Source organism: Scylla paramamosain, chromosome 18, assembly GCF_035594125.1.
Source record: "Scylla paramamosain isolate STU-SP2022 chromosome 18, ASM3559412v1, whole genome shotgun sequence".
Classification (NCBI taxonomy): Eukaryota; Metazoa; Arthropoda; class Malacostraca; order Decapoda; family Portunidae; genus Scylla; species Scylla paramamosain.
The window spans coordinates 5,086,661-5,100,000 of record NC_087168.1 but is presented as its reverse complement, the minus strand read 5'-3'; positions in this window follow the sequence as shown (position 1 = coordinate 5,100,000).

Below are 13,340 nucleotides of genomic sequence, written 5' to 3'. Positions count from 1 at the left end.
TCACCAGCCTCTATGATTCCAGTGCAGGACACACAAAGACCAGCCCAGCCTCCCCCACTCACCCCTGTTAGCTGGGCGTCTGTACAAGGCCAGCCCAGTGGCTCCTCGGCAAAGTTCTCAATGAGGCGATCAAAAAGAAGCACTTCATTCCAGTACTTTTTGTCGTCCTCCTTCTTTTTCCAAACACGACCCTTCCGTACTCTCTCTCTCTCTCTCTCTCTCTCTCTCTCTCTCTCTCTCTCTCTCTCTCTCTCTCTCTCTCTCTCTCTCTCTCTCTCTCTCTCTCTCCCGTCATTATCAAACCAAAGTGGTGGGTGGGTGGAGAGAGGAAAGAGAGAGAGAATGGAAAAAAAGACTGAATTCAAGGGGAGGAAAGGAGAGTAAGAGGAGGAAGAGAGAAGTGGGAACACGAAACAAATAAGAGGAAAAAGAAAAAGGGAATGTAAAAGGAAGGGGATGAGAGGAGAGGGTGAAGATGCACAAAAAAAAAGAGAGGGAAGGAAAGGAAGGAAAGTAGGAGGGAGAGAAGAGATAAGGGGAGGAAAAAGGGAGAAAACAGAGGGAACATCGGAAAGGAAGAGAGAGGGGACTGGTAGAGGAGAAGTAGGGAGGAAAAAGGAAAGAGGGGAGGAATGAAGTGAAGACAAAGAAGGAACAAACAGCAGGAAGAGAAGTGGAGGTGAACACAGGAAGGAGACGAAGAGAAAGGAGACAAGAGAGAGATATATGCCTGTATTCTGAAGCGTCTTGGTCTTTCACTACGCCTATTTCAAAGACCACAGAGATTATATTAACCATGTTCTCAAGAGTGTTTCTCCTGTTAATAGTGCAAAATCTTGTCAATCCGTCACTGGAAACGAAGATACATCATTAAAAACCTGTGTTAGAGAAGGGTTCTCAAGAGTATTTCTGCTTTTAATAATACAGAAACCACTAGAACCGCAAATACACCCTTGAAAACCCGTGCAACTTAACTAAAACCTTTTGAAAGTAGTAGCTGGGAAGTGAGTGGTGGGTAAGGGCTTGGGAGGGCAGGGTGTATATAGCAGTGTGATGAGGGACTAACAGGCATGGGATAGCTATTACAGTGGGGACAGACTGGCGCCCCTCCAGCCTGTCTGTCTCTGCCCTCACTACTGTTCCCTCCACTACTCACCTCTACCTGCTGAGCGTCGCGCCATGCCAGCAGCGCCATCAGTACTAATACCTGTGCTAAAGCTAATACTGATGTTATGCTGTAATGTTGTAATGCTAATGCTGCCGTACAACAGTGGTGCACTAGTATATTTTTCATAATAATAATAATAATAATAATAATAATAATAATAATAATAATAATAATAATAATAATAATAATGATAATAATGATAATAATAATAATAATAATAATAATAATAATAATAATAATAATAACAATAATAACAGTGACTGTGGATACACACACACACACACACACACACACACACACACACACACACACACACACACACAAAGATCGGTAATTTATTAACCTCAAATTACCTGGAAAATTATCCAAAGAAACATTTTTACACTTTGCAGAACAATAACCATCTCAAAGCAACACACATACACACACAAAGGACGTATGATATTCCATAACTTTGTGTGAACAATTAAATAATATGTAAAATGCCAGTCTATTTATCTGACAATTCTGTATCGATCTATCTATAAACTATCTAACACTCTCTGTCAATCGATTTTTTTTTCTTTTGTGGGAGGTGGAAGAGAAAACGTACAAGTGTGCCCGTAGCCACTAATTAATGGCGTGAACTTTTGCCTGTCGTTGTTGTTATTGTTGTTATTGTTGTTGTTGTTGTTGTTGTTGTTGTTGTTGTTGTTGCTGTTGTACAAGAAGGAAAGGAAAGACAATTCATCACTAGTTTCCTCGTGAAGTATTATAGTTGTTTTCTTAATTTCAAGTGTTTTTCGTTACCTTTGGTCTCACGGCGAGCAATATTATCATGATCATCATTTTCACTTTTCTTACTGAGCACATCTTCATTAAAAGCGTCCAGTGTAAACCATCATCACACTCTAGTACACATGCCTCTTCCTGCCCAGCTTCTCTCTACCGCCTCTATCCTCTTCCTCTCTCTTCCTTACCTCCTCCTCCTTTTTTCCCTCCGTCCTCAATTCTCTTTCTCTCCTTCCTTTCTCTATCCTCTTCCTTATCTCCCTTCCTTACCTTCTCCTTCCTATTTTCTTACGTTGTTCTTTTCTTCCTTTCTGCTCTCTCTCTCTCTCTCTCTCTCTCTCTCTCTCTCTCTCTCTCTCTCTCTCTCTCTCTCTCTCTCTCTCTCTCTCTCTCTCTCTCTCTCTCTCTCTCTCTCTCTCTCTCTCTCTCTCTCTCTCTCTCTCTCTCTCTCTTTCGGTGGGATTTCTCTCTTCCCTTCCCTCTGCTTCAGCTTAACTGTATTTCACATAAATTTGTTATTAGTCTCCTTCATCGGCCTCCAGGTCAGTCACAGGCAACCGACAACAAACTCTACGCGCAGAGAGCAGAAATTTGTTGCCAGAACGAGACCGTAATAGTCGGTGACCTAAACTTAATTGTGCACAGGTGGAGCGACCGATTATTTTCTTCCGTTTTCACAAAGGAAGAAAACCCAACTCAACCAGCTCCTGAAAATCTAAGTAACAACGCATTTTTAAACGCCTGCATTTTCCAAGAAAACGAAATTTTACATGCGATTAACAAAAATAAAATCAACAAAATGTTAACTTGTTGTTAACATTTTGTTAATGCCCGGATAACCTTTTACCTAAAATACTTAAAGAAGCCAAAAATTAGCTCATTAAGCCCCTTTCCAATTTCTTTAATAAGTCATTGAACCCTTGGTGATTCTCGAACGACTGGAAGCTTGCGAATGTCACTCCGATATTAAAAAAAGGCAGTAAGTCACATCCTCAGAACTACTGTCCAATAAGTCTCACGTCAATGGTTGGAAAATTAATGGAATGAATCATAAAAGTGTAAAGTTTCTGGAAAGCAATAATATGATTAAAGACTCCAAACACGGTTTTAGAAACAAGCAATCATGTCTTACTAATTTACTAGATTTTTCATATTATATATTAAATATTTTCAATAACACCAGAGCAGATGATATGATTTATTTAGATTTTCAAAAAGTCTTTGATACACTTCCACATAAACGTTTCATTAAGAAATTAAATACTAACGGCATAACAGGAAACTTAGTCAAGCGGACACAGGAGTGGCTATCGTGCCGTAAACAGCGCGTTGTCATCAAGGGACTGGAAGCAGTGGACTGGAACAGTGGAACTAGTGGCGTTCCTCAGAGTTCAGTCTTCAGACCAATTCTTTTCATAATATACATTAACAATAATGATGAAGGGATCAGCAATAAATTATCAGAATCTGCGTACAATACGAAAATTGCAAACTATGCAGACACAAACACAACGGTGTCTCTTACAAATCGATCTAATAGATGCTCTTGTCGAATGGTCTGAAAAGTGGCAGGTGAAATTTATCAACCTTGACTAATGTCACGTTTTGTATAATGGTAATGGAAATTCACACGAGAATTACACTATTGGTAATGCCCCCATCAAGAAAACCATTTTGGAGTTGCAGTTTCAGCTGATCTCAAGGCAAGTAAGCAATGCAACGAAGATGTGAAAATTGCAAATAAATTAGTTGGTTTTATTTGAAGATCATTTAACTTCAGATCAGAAAAAAAATATTAACAGTGTGTAACTCGCCCCTCCTTCCACACCTCGAATATAACATCCAATTCTGGCCACAGTACTGCAAAAAAAAAGATGCTGATAAACAAAAAAAAAAAAAAAAAAAAATAGAATAACGAAAATGATCCTAAGACTGTGGAACAGACCATACGAGGAAAGACTCAAGCAACTAAATATCGTCGAGTGAGAGGTGACCTTATAATGCTTTTCAAAATTTTCAGTAGATTCACATACGTGAATCCCGATAACTTTTTAACGGTTAGCCGGTCAGATTTTACAAGAAACAATGGCTTCAAGATTTTAAACAAATGAAGCCAAACACTTTTCTTCACTCGCATCATAAATTTCTGGAACAGTCTGCTATCGATTGGTGTCAATTCAGGCACTGTTGAAAGTTTTAAAATTCGTCTACACAAACATCTTGAATCAAATTATCGGTTGTTACTGTTCATATCTGAGTAATCCAAATGTCTCTGAAATTTTAAGACCTCTGATTTATTTATTTATTTATTTATTTATTTATTTATTTTATTTTATTTTTGGTTAGTTGCTTGCGATTACACTTTACCCCCCATACACGACACAGACGGGCCCTTGTTAAGCCTCATTACTGCTACTACTATTCTCGACCCGTGAAGGGCTATGGAAAGTCGGAAGTAATGACAGTCAGTCACCACCATCAAGATTTAAGGTACCAGGGATCACTGCCTTAGGGGGTAATTGTGTAGTGTGCGGCACTCTTTAACGAAAAGTGCACTCTTGCAGTGGTTCTATGGAAACTGGGACCTGATTAATTACTACCTCCCTTTGAAAGTGTCAGGCAAGGCTTCGGCACCACCTCTTGACTTCCACAGTGTGTTCTTCCACACACTACATTTTCCATACATGCACACTTAGCAATGAATCAATGCCCACTACTACTGTTTTCCATCTGTGACTGGCTGTGTTTGCTGGGGCCTAGGGCATCACAAATATTGATCAACTTCGGAAATATAGTACCAGGGATCAGTGTTGCAGGGAGGAAACCGTGTATGACGTCTCTAAAGGGAAAGTACACAAACTCAATGGAGTGACTGGAGATGGGGCCTGATTGACTGCTGCCTACCTAGAAAGCACCAGGCAAGGCTGCCTCGACAACCACACTGTGCCTCCACCTCCACCTGCGATATACACACGCCGTATCACCCAATTATCACGCACTTCCACCCTTCACCCCCTCCCCCAAACAAATCAAGACGTAGACCTCAACATTTTACTACGTTCCTCTCAAATTGCATGTGGTCTTTCTATGCAACATGGTACCATTTCCTTTTTTTCCGGCCAGCTTCAGGTGAAGAGACTAGGGATGGACAGGAGCCTTCTTCTATACTATCATGTCTCTCCCACTAATAGTTAACGTAGAATACTTACCCATACAGCCTAGTAAGAACTTCAGGGTCTGCTGCTGTTTGGACTTCTTTTACATTCATTTGTATTTCTTTGTATTCCTTTCTTCTTAAACTCTCTCTCTCTCTCTCTCTCTCTCTCTCTCTCTCTCTCTCTCTCTCTCTCTCTCTCTCTCTCTCTCTCTCTCTCTCTCTCTCTCTCTCTCTCTCTCTCTCTCTCTCTCTCTCTCTCTCTCTCTATATATATATATATATATATATATATATATATATATATATATATATAATTTATTTATTTATTTACTTATTTACTTGTTTACTTATTTATTTATCTATTTATTTATCTATATACATCTATTCACAATGTATCCACCTATCTATCCACTATCTATCTATCTATCTATATATCTCTATTGACATATGTATCTATCACTATCAGTCTGTCAATCTCTCTCTGACTCACACTCATACACAGGCACACATGCACTGTTAGTTGGTTTATTGACAACAAATAGCCAGACAGACAGACAGACAGACAGACAGACACACACACACACACACACACACACACACACACACACACACACACACACACACACACACACACACGGCGCGGGTCACGGTGGGTTTTGCGTTAATTTTCCGCCCCTCCCGCCGGCCGCTCGCTCTTCCAAAATTGAGAGCAATTTGGTGTTGGAATTGTGTGCAATGGTTCTGTTTTACATTCCACCTATCCTCCTCTGTTTCCACTCGTACTCTCTCTCTCTCTCTCTCTCTCTCTCTCTCTCTCTCTCTCTCTCTCTCTCTCTCTCTCTCTCTCTCTCTCTCTCTCTCTCTCTCTGTGTGTGTGTGTGTGTGTGTGTGTGTGTGTGTGTGTGTGTGTGTGTGTGTGTGTGTGTGATTTTTTTTCTTATGAAGATGAAAAAAGAACAAATGAAAATAAGGCAACTGGAAGAAGCCATCCGGCCTATACGAGGCAGTTCCTGTCTGAAACCTACTTCCACCAATCATCCCCACCCATGAATTTCTCTAATCTTCTTTTAAAAGCTCCCTAATGACTCGGCACTAACAACCTGACTGCTGAGTCCATTCCACTCATGTACCACTTTGAGAATTAATCCCTTCCTATCTCTTTCTTAAATCTAATTTTATGAAATCTGAGCCCGTTATCTATTATTCTATCTGACTGTTGATAAGAAATAATGGGTCAAGTTTGATAAAGTTAGATTTCCAGTTATTCTCTCTCTCTCTCTCTCTCTCTCTCTCTCTCTCTCTCTCTCTCTCTCTCTCTCTCTCTCTCTCTCTCTCTCTCTCTCTCTCTATATATATATATATATATATATATATATATATATATATATATATATATATATATATATATATATATATATATATATATATATATATATATATATATATATATATATATATATATATATATATATATATATATATATATATATATATATATATATATATATATATATATATATATATATATATATCAGTCAATCTCTATCTACCTATCTGGCTATCAATCTCTATCTCAATCTGTCTATCTATATCTCTATCTATTTATCTATCTATCCATTTCTCTGGTAAGAACATGCCACTCTCTCTATACGTCTCCCCTTGCCTGATCTCATTCCATCGCCTGGCCCGGTGTTTCTTTCTCTTCCTTCAGCGTCAACACCTTCCGGTCTCCCCAAGGACACCTGCTCCTGCCACTCACAAATGAGCATGTCTTTAGTGGAACTTCGCATCGTATTCTCAAACATAGTGCCTTATCTCGACTTCTCTTAATGGAAGTTACTGGAGTTTTCAAAGGTGCTTTTTATTGTGAGTATCCTTGTGATAGTTTCAAAGTTTTCAAGTTTTTTTTTTTTTTTCATGATTCTAGTGCTAATCGAACAGGCTCTAGGAGTTGTTGGGGTTAAAATACCACTAAGAACATGTAAACACTCTTGAAAAGCCTATTAACTTCCATGAGCTTCTGTTAAACTATTGCTAGAATCATGAAACGCCAATAACGTCCACAAAATCCATCATTACAATCATGAAAAACATCCCTGAAAAATCCCACTAGCTTGCCTCATATCCTGTTAAACTACCATTAGACGCATGAAAACCAAAATAACTTCTAACAGAGCCAGTTAAACTACTATAAGCACCTATACAAATACCCTTGAAAAAACAAACAAACAACTTTTAGTAGAGCCTGTTAAACTATAGTTAGAATAATGAAAAAATACCTTTGAAAACCGCAAATAAATTTCACTACAGCTGCCAATTACAACTTACATTACATCTTTTTAAGCTGTCATTAAGACCATAAAAACTCCCTTCAAAACGCCTTCAACCTCCATTATAGCCAGATAAACTACCCACTACCATAATTAAAAAAAAAAAAACACCCTTGAAAACCCCAGGCTGGCCGAAGTTGCGTTTTAGCACATTCAGTCAGTCAGTTAGTCACGTCAGTCAGTCAGTCACTCATGAAGATAAACCATTCCTAGTACCATTCCTCACTATACACATCACCATCATCATCACCACCACTGCCATCACCATCACCACCACTAGTTTATCGTCATCATCATCATCATCACAATCACTATCATTACCTCCTCCACCACCACCACCACCACAATTCCAGCAGACCCCATAGCAGCCCTCATCTTTACCTTTCCTCTTCCTCACTTAGTAAATTACCAGGTGTAGTTTGATTCACTTCCGCAAACAGACTCGTAGTAACCAACAGGTCTTGACATGTCTTCCTCCTGCCCTGTATTCCTTTGTATTCCTTTGTGTTCCTTTGTGTTCTTTTGATTGTTCCTTCGCAGAGAAACAAAGGTGTGAGAGAGAGAGAGAGAGAGAGAGAGAGAGAGAGAGAGAGAGAGAGAGAGAGAGAGAGAGAGAGAGAGAGAGTAATAATAACAAGCCCAAGGCAACACGAAGGCTTAGAAAATATTTACACACACGTAACATCAAGGGACGGTATGTGTGTGTGTGTGTGTGTGTGTGTGTGTGTGTGTGTGTGTGTGTGTGTGTTAATGTTCATCTTCTTTTTCCTACTACTGCTACTACTACTACTACTACTACTACTACTACTACTACCATTGAAACCACCACCACCACGACCATTACCACCATCACAACAACCACTGACACCAGCAAGGCAGAAGAAACAGAAAAACAAAACAGAAAAAAAAATGTACCTTTCTGTGTGTGTGTGTGTGTGTGTGTGTGTGTGTGTGTGTGTGTAATTCATATTGGCGTAGTATTGGCGCGTATAATGTGATTTACCGCGGGAAGTAAATCACGGAGAGACTCCCCGAGTGAAATATTGCGCTGTGATCGGCGAAGCTTTTATTGCTCACTCATAAAAAGCCACAATTCCCGCGGGTGTCCTGCCGGCCTGAAGGGAACGGCTGCCTAAACTGTCCTTCATTGCCGGGTTAAGTTTTATGACTGGTGTTGGCTTCTCCTCTTCTTTTCTATTTTTTTTTTTATTAACTGATGTGCGTCAACATACATAGATGCCCATGTTAATACGTACATACATACGTATATGCTGTACATACATACGCTACTACTACTATTATTACTATTATTATTATTACTGATGTTACTATAACTACTACTATTCCTGCTGCTAATGCTGCTACTATTACGAGTACTACCACTACTACTACTACTACTACTACTACTACTACTGCTACTACTACTACTACTACTACTACTACTACTACTACTACTACTACTACTACTACTACTACTACTACTGCTACTACTATTACCACTACTACATCTACTACTACTACTGCTGCTGCTGCTACTACTGGTACTACTACTTCATCTATTACTACTATTACCACTACTATCACTACTACTACTACTACTACTACTACTACTACTACTACTACTACTACTACTACACACACACACACACACACACACACACACACACACACACACACAATTTAATTCTAATTATATAAGAGACATTAATGTTAGATATCCACCTCCTACTCCTCCTCTTCCTTCTCCTCCTCCTCCTCCTCCTGCTCCTGTTCCTGCTTTTGCTCCTGCTCCTGCTCCTCCTCCTGTTCCTGTTTCTCCTCCTCCTCCTCCCTCTCTTCACGGCTGCCATCCTATTTGTGCCATTGTATGTTACATAGTACACTTCTCCACAAACAGGCACACGTAAAGACGGACAATTTTGCAGTTGCTTGTTCTTTCTTTGTGTTACTTTTTGTTCTCCTTCCCCCCTCCTCCTCCTCCTCCTTCTCCTTATAGTTGGAATTAGTTCCCAAATAGTCAAGAAAAGAAAGGTCTCTCTCTCTCTCTCTCTCTCTCTCTCTCTCTCTCTCTCTCTCTCTCTCTCTCTCTCTCTCTCTCTCTCTCTCTCTCTCTCTCTCTCTCTCTCTTTTCCGCTCCATGCAATGTTCATCCTTCCACGGCAGCACGTCTTTACCCGCACATGTATCATACACACACACACACACACACACACACACACACACACACACACACAGGAGACCCTCTCATCACCCCTTTCCGCCACATTTCCCAGCCGCGGGTTCGTTTATGAGTGAGTGTAGCGGTGTGAGTGTAGCGGGATAAGTGTAGCAGTGAGTGTAGCCGTGGATGAGTGTAGTGGAGTGAATGTAGCGGTGAGTGAGTGTAGCGGTGGGTGAGTATAGCGGTGGGTGAGTGTAGCGGTGGTGAGTGTAGCGGTGAGTGAGTGTAGCGGTGAGTGAGTGTAGCGGTGAGTGTAGCGGTGAATGGGTGTAACGATGTATGAGAGTAGCGGTGAGTGTAGCGGTGAGTGAGTGTAACAGTGTATGAGAGTAGCGGTGAGTGAGTGTAGCGGCGAGTGAGTGTAGCGGTGAGTAATGACCTTGTATCGGTGAGTGGCTGGTGTGTAGGAACCGCTGAGGCAGGGCTGAGAGGCGGGCAGGCAATATATTGAGTGCAGGAGGAGGAGGAGGAGGAGGAGGAGGAAAGGACAAAAGCACGATATGAAGGTAATCCAACAATGTTATGAGAGAGAGAGAGAGAGAGAGAGAGAGAGAGAGAGAGAGAGAGAGAGAGAGAGAGAGAGAGAGAGAGAGAGAGAGAGAGAGAGAGAGAGAGAATAATTGTCGTTCTATCTTGCATCTCACTTCAGATTAGATAGTGTAGCTTCTTAGAGACAGTCTCGTAGGTCTTCTGTTGTTTAGTCTTGCTTTTTATTCTTCCGAATTTACACACAGAAAAATAAATAAATAAATAATTTCTTTCTGACAGCAACATCATAATCGATTTTTGTTCTTTATCCCTTTTATTTGATATTATTTCATTCTCATTTCGTTTTGTATTGTATTTATTTTATCTATTAACGTAAATATTTATCTATCTTACTTTATTTTCACTCTGTCCAACTCAAGAGTACCAAAAAACAAATAAATATACAAATATACATACAAATAAACTTAATATGACACGATTATGAGTCCGGTAAAATTTCAACGTGTCTTCAGTTACGTAAGAAGGTGAGGTACTTTGACAACACTCGTGCAGTCGGCGCAGGCTGAGCTGATCTACTAGCTACGCCCAGTGCCTTCCGCGGGGCAGCTGATTGGTGGACTCGCGATGCTACTGCCACTTCCTCACATCTGCTTATGTTTGATACCTTCATTCACCTCAGTTAGCCTTTGCGTGAGCTGATGTTAAAAAATACTGATAGGAAGGCAATAATAGTATCAAAGTATTTACACTTGGATATTCGTTAGGGGCAATTCTCTTAAGGGACAGGCATCTTCAAGGGGTCTTTTCTCTTTTGGGACAGGCGTCTTCAGGAGGTCTTTTCTCTCGCCTTCCTTTTCTGCGCTTCTAATGTTATTGTTACTTGTCCGAATCTGTTTTTCTTTGCGAATCTTCAACCACAATATCAATGAGCCTTTCTTTTGTACGCTCCTAAAGCTCTCGCCACTTGTCCAAATCTCTATATTAAGGATATTTCAATCATAATATCAATAATCTTGCCACTCCCTCCAGATCTGTGAATATTTATGATATTTTAATTCACACTATCAATGAGCCTTCCTTTCCTGCGCTCATAATGCTTTTGCCACTCGTCTAAGCCTGTTTCTATATACGATGCTTCCAGTCACAATATCAGTGAGCCATACGCTGATTCTGGAAAGCATTAATAGGAAGGTAGTATATAATGAAATCAAACATTTGGATATTGATATTTTGGACAACTCTCTTTTGGAACTGGCATCTTTAATGGCGCTTTTTTTGTTTCTATTTTCCCCGTCTTTTCTGCTGCCCTTAACCACAACACCTTAAAAATGACAATAAATAAATAAATAAATAAACAGCCGTTGAAATAAACATATTGAACTGTAGTGGTGAGGAGACACAGAATGAAGCATGAGATCATTTCAGTAACGTTTCGACACTGAGTCTTCCTCTCTCTCTCCTTTCTCACCACCACAATTCACTCACTGGTCTAATCTTTACAACAAGCATAGCAACAAGGTTTAACCCTTTCACTGGTATGGTCACCTTTAAGTAACATTGAGACCAGTATAGAAGTATAATTTGCATGGGTATATGGAAAACAAAGAATAAGAGGTTCAATTTCCATTTTCTATGCTGGTACGAAAATATATGTCTCAAAAATACTAAGGGATTATGAAGGGAAAAAAGGCTATCACTGAAAGGGTTAGGTTTGTAGGTCAGCTTAGCACGCGGCGACAACAGCGTGTCATTCCTACAAACCACCAAGAGTCAGTAAGAAGCGACAACTGGTCCTCACTTACTTTGTGTCACGACGCCTCACACGCCATTCATACACCGTCCGGACCCCACAGAAGCTGAAGGAAAGAGTACTTAAGTTAGTCACTGGGACTGATAGAAAGTTTACAATAGAAATAAACAAATAAACAAGGTTTACCCGACATCTTTCTTTTCTCCAACAGTATTTCATCTTTTCCACAGAACATCAGAGAAAAAACACTTAGGACAGTCACTGGAACTGACAAAAAAAAAAATAAAAAAATAAAAAAATAAAATAAATAAATAAATAAAAAAACGTTGAATATACTACAACCGAATAAGCAAGACAGATTACTTAACATCTTTCTTTCCTGCAGCTGTATTTTATCTTTTTCCAGGCTTTTTTTAATTAACCTTTATTCCCTCCCCCTCAGTTTATCTGCCATGGCTGCGGTGTTGCAAGGTTGTGTATCCCTACCCACTGCCAGGCTGCTGGGTCTGGTTCAAGGGACACAATACACCGCCTCCCCGCCTCCTGTTTATGATTGGTTTTCTTCTGCCTAATCTTCTGCTTCAAAATTGCTTCTTGAGAAAAGTTTCCGTTTATACTTTTCCTTCTCCATTTCGTCTTTCTTTATTTTTTCTCTTTTTCTCTTTTTTTCCCTTTTTTTGTATTATTTTTTTCTTTTTTGTCTTCTTCCCTTTTTGCCTTTCGTCCTTTCCTCTTCTCTTCCTTTTTTTCTGTTTTTTTTTATCTTGTTTCTCTATTCTTCACTTTTTTTTCTTCTTTTTGGCTACAACGCATTCTTCCCCATCCAAGGAAGAATCACACACTTACTCGTATGTAACCCATCATACTTGACGAATTCCTTTATATTAAACATGACTCTTTCCTCAAATGAATCTCTCCCAGCAATAACACATTCCAGACTCTTTGCAATAATATGTACTCTTCTGTATGTACTCTGCTGTATCTCTCCTAAGGTAACAAAGACACTTATGTAAAACGAGAGAGAGAGAGAGAGAGAGAGAGAGAGAGAGAGAGAGAGAGAGAGAGAGAGAGAGAGAGAGAGAGAGAGAGAGAGAGAGAGAGAGAGAGAGAGAGAGAGAGAGAGAGAGAGAGAGAGAGAGAGAGAGAGAGAGAGAGAGAGAGAGAGAGAGAGAGAGAGAGAGAGAGAGAGAGAGAGAGAGAGAGAGAGAGAGAGAGAGAGAGAGAGAGAGAGAGAGAGAGAGAGAGAGAGAGAGAGAGAGAGAGAGAGAGAGAGAGAGAGAGAGAGAGAGAGAGAGAGAGAGAGAGAGAGAGAGAGAGAGAGAGGAGTGGATGAAGATCAGTAAACACCTCAAGTCTGGTGTTTGACGTAAATGCTGATAATGAGGAGAGGAGGAGGAACAAGAAGAAGAAGAGGAAGAAGAAGAAGAAGAAGAAGAAGAAGAAGAAGAAGAAGA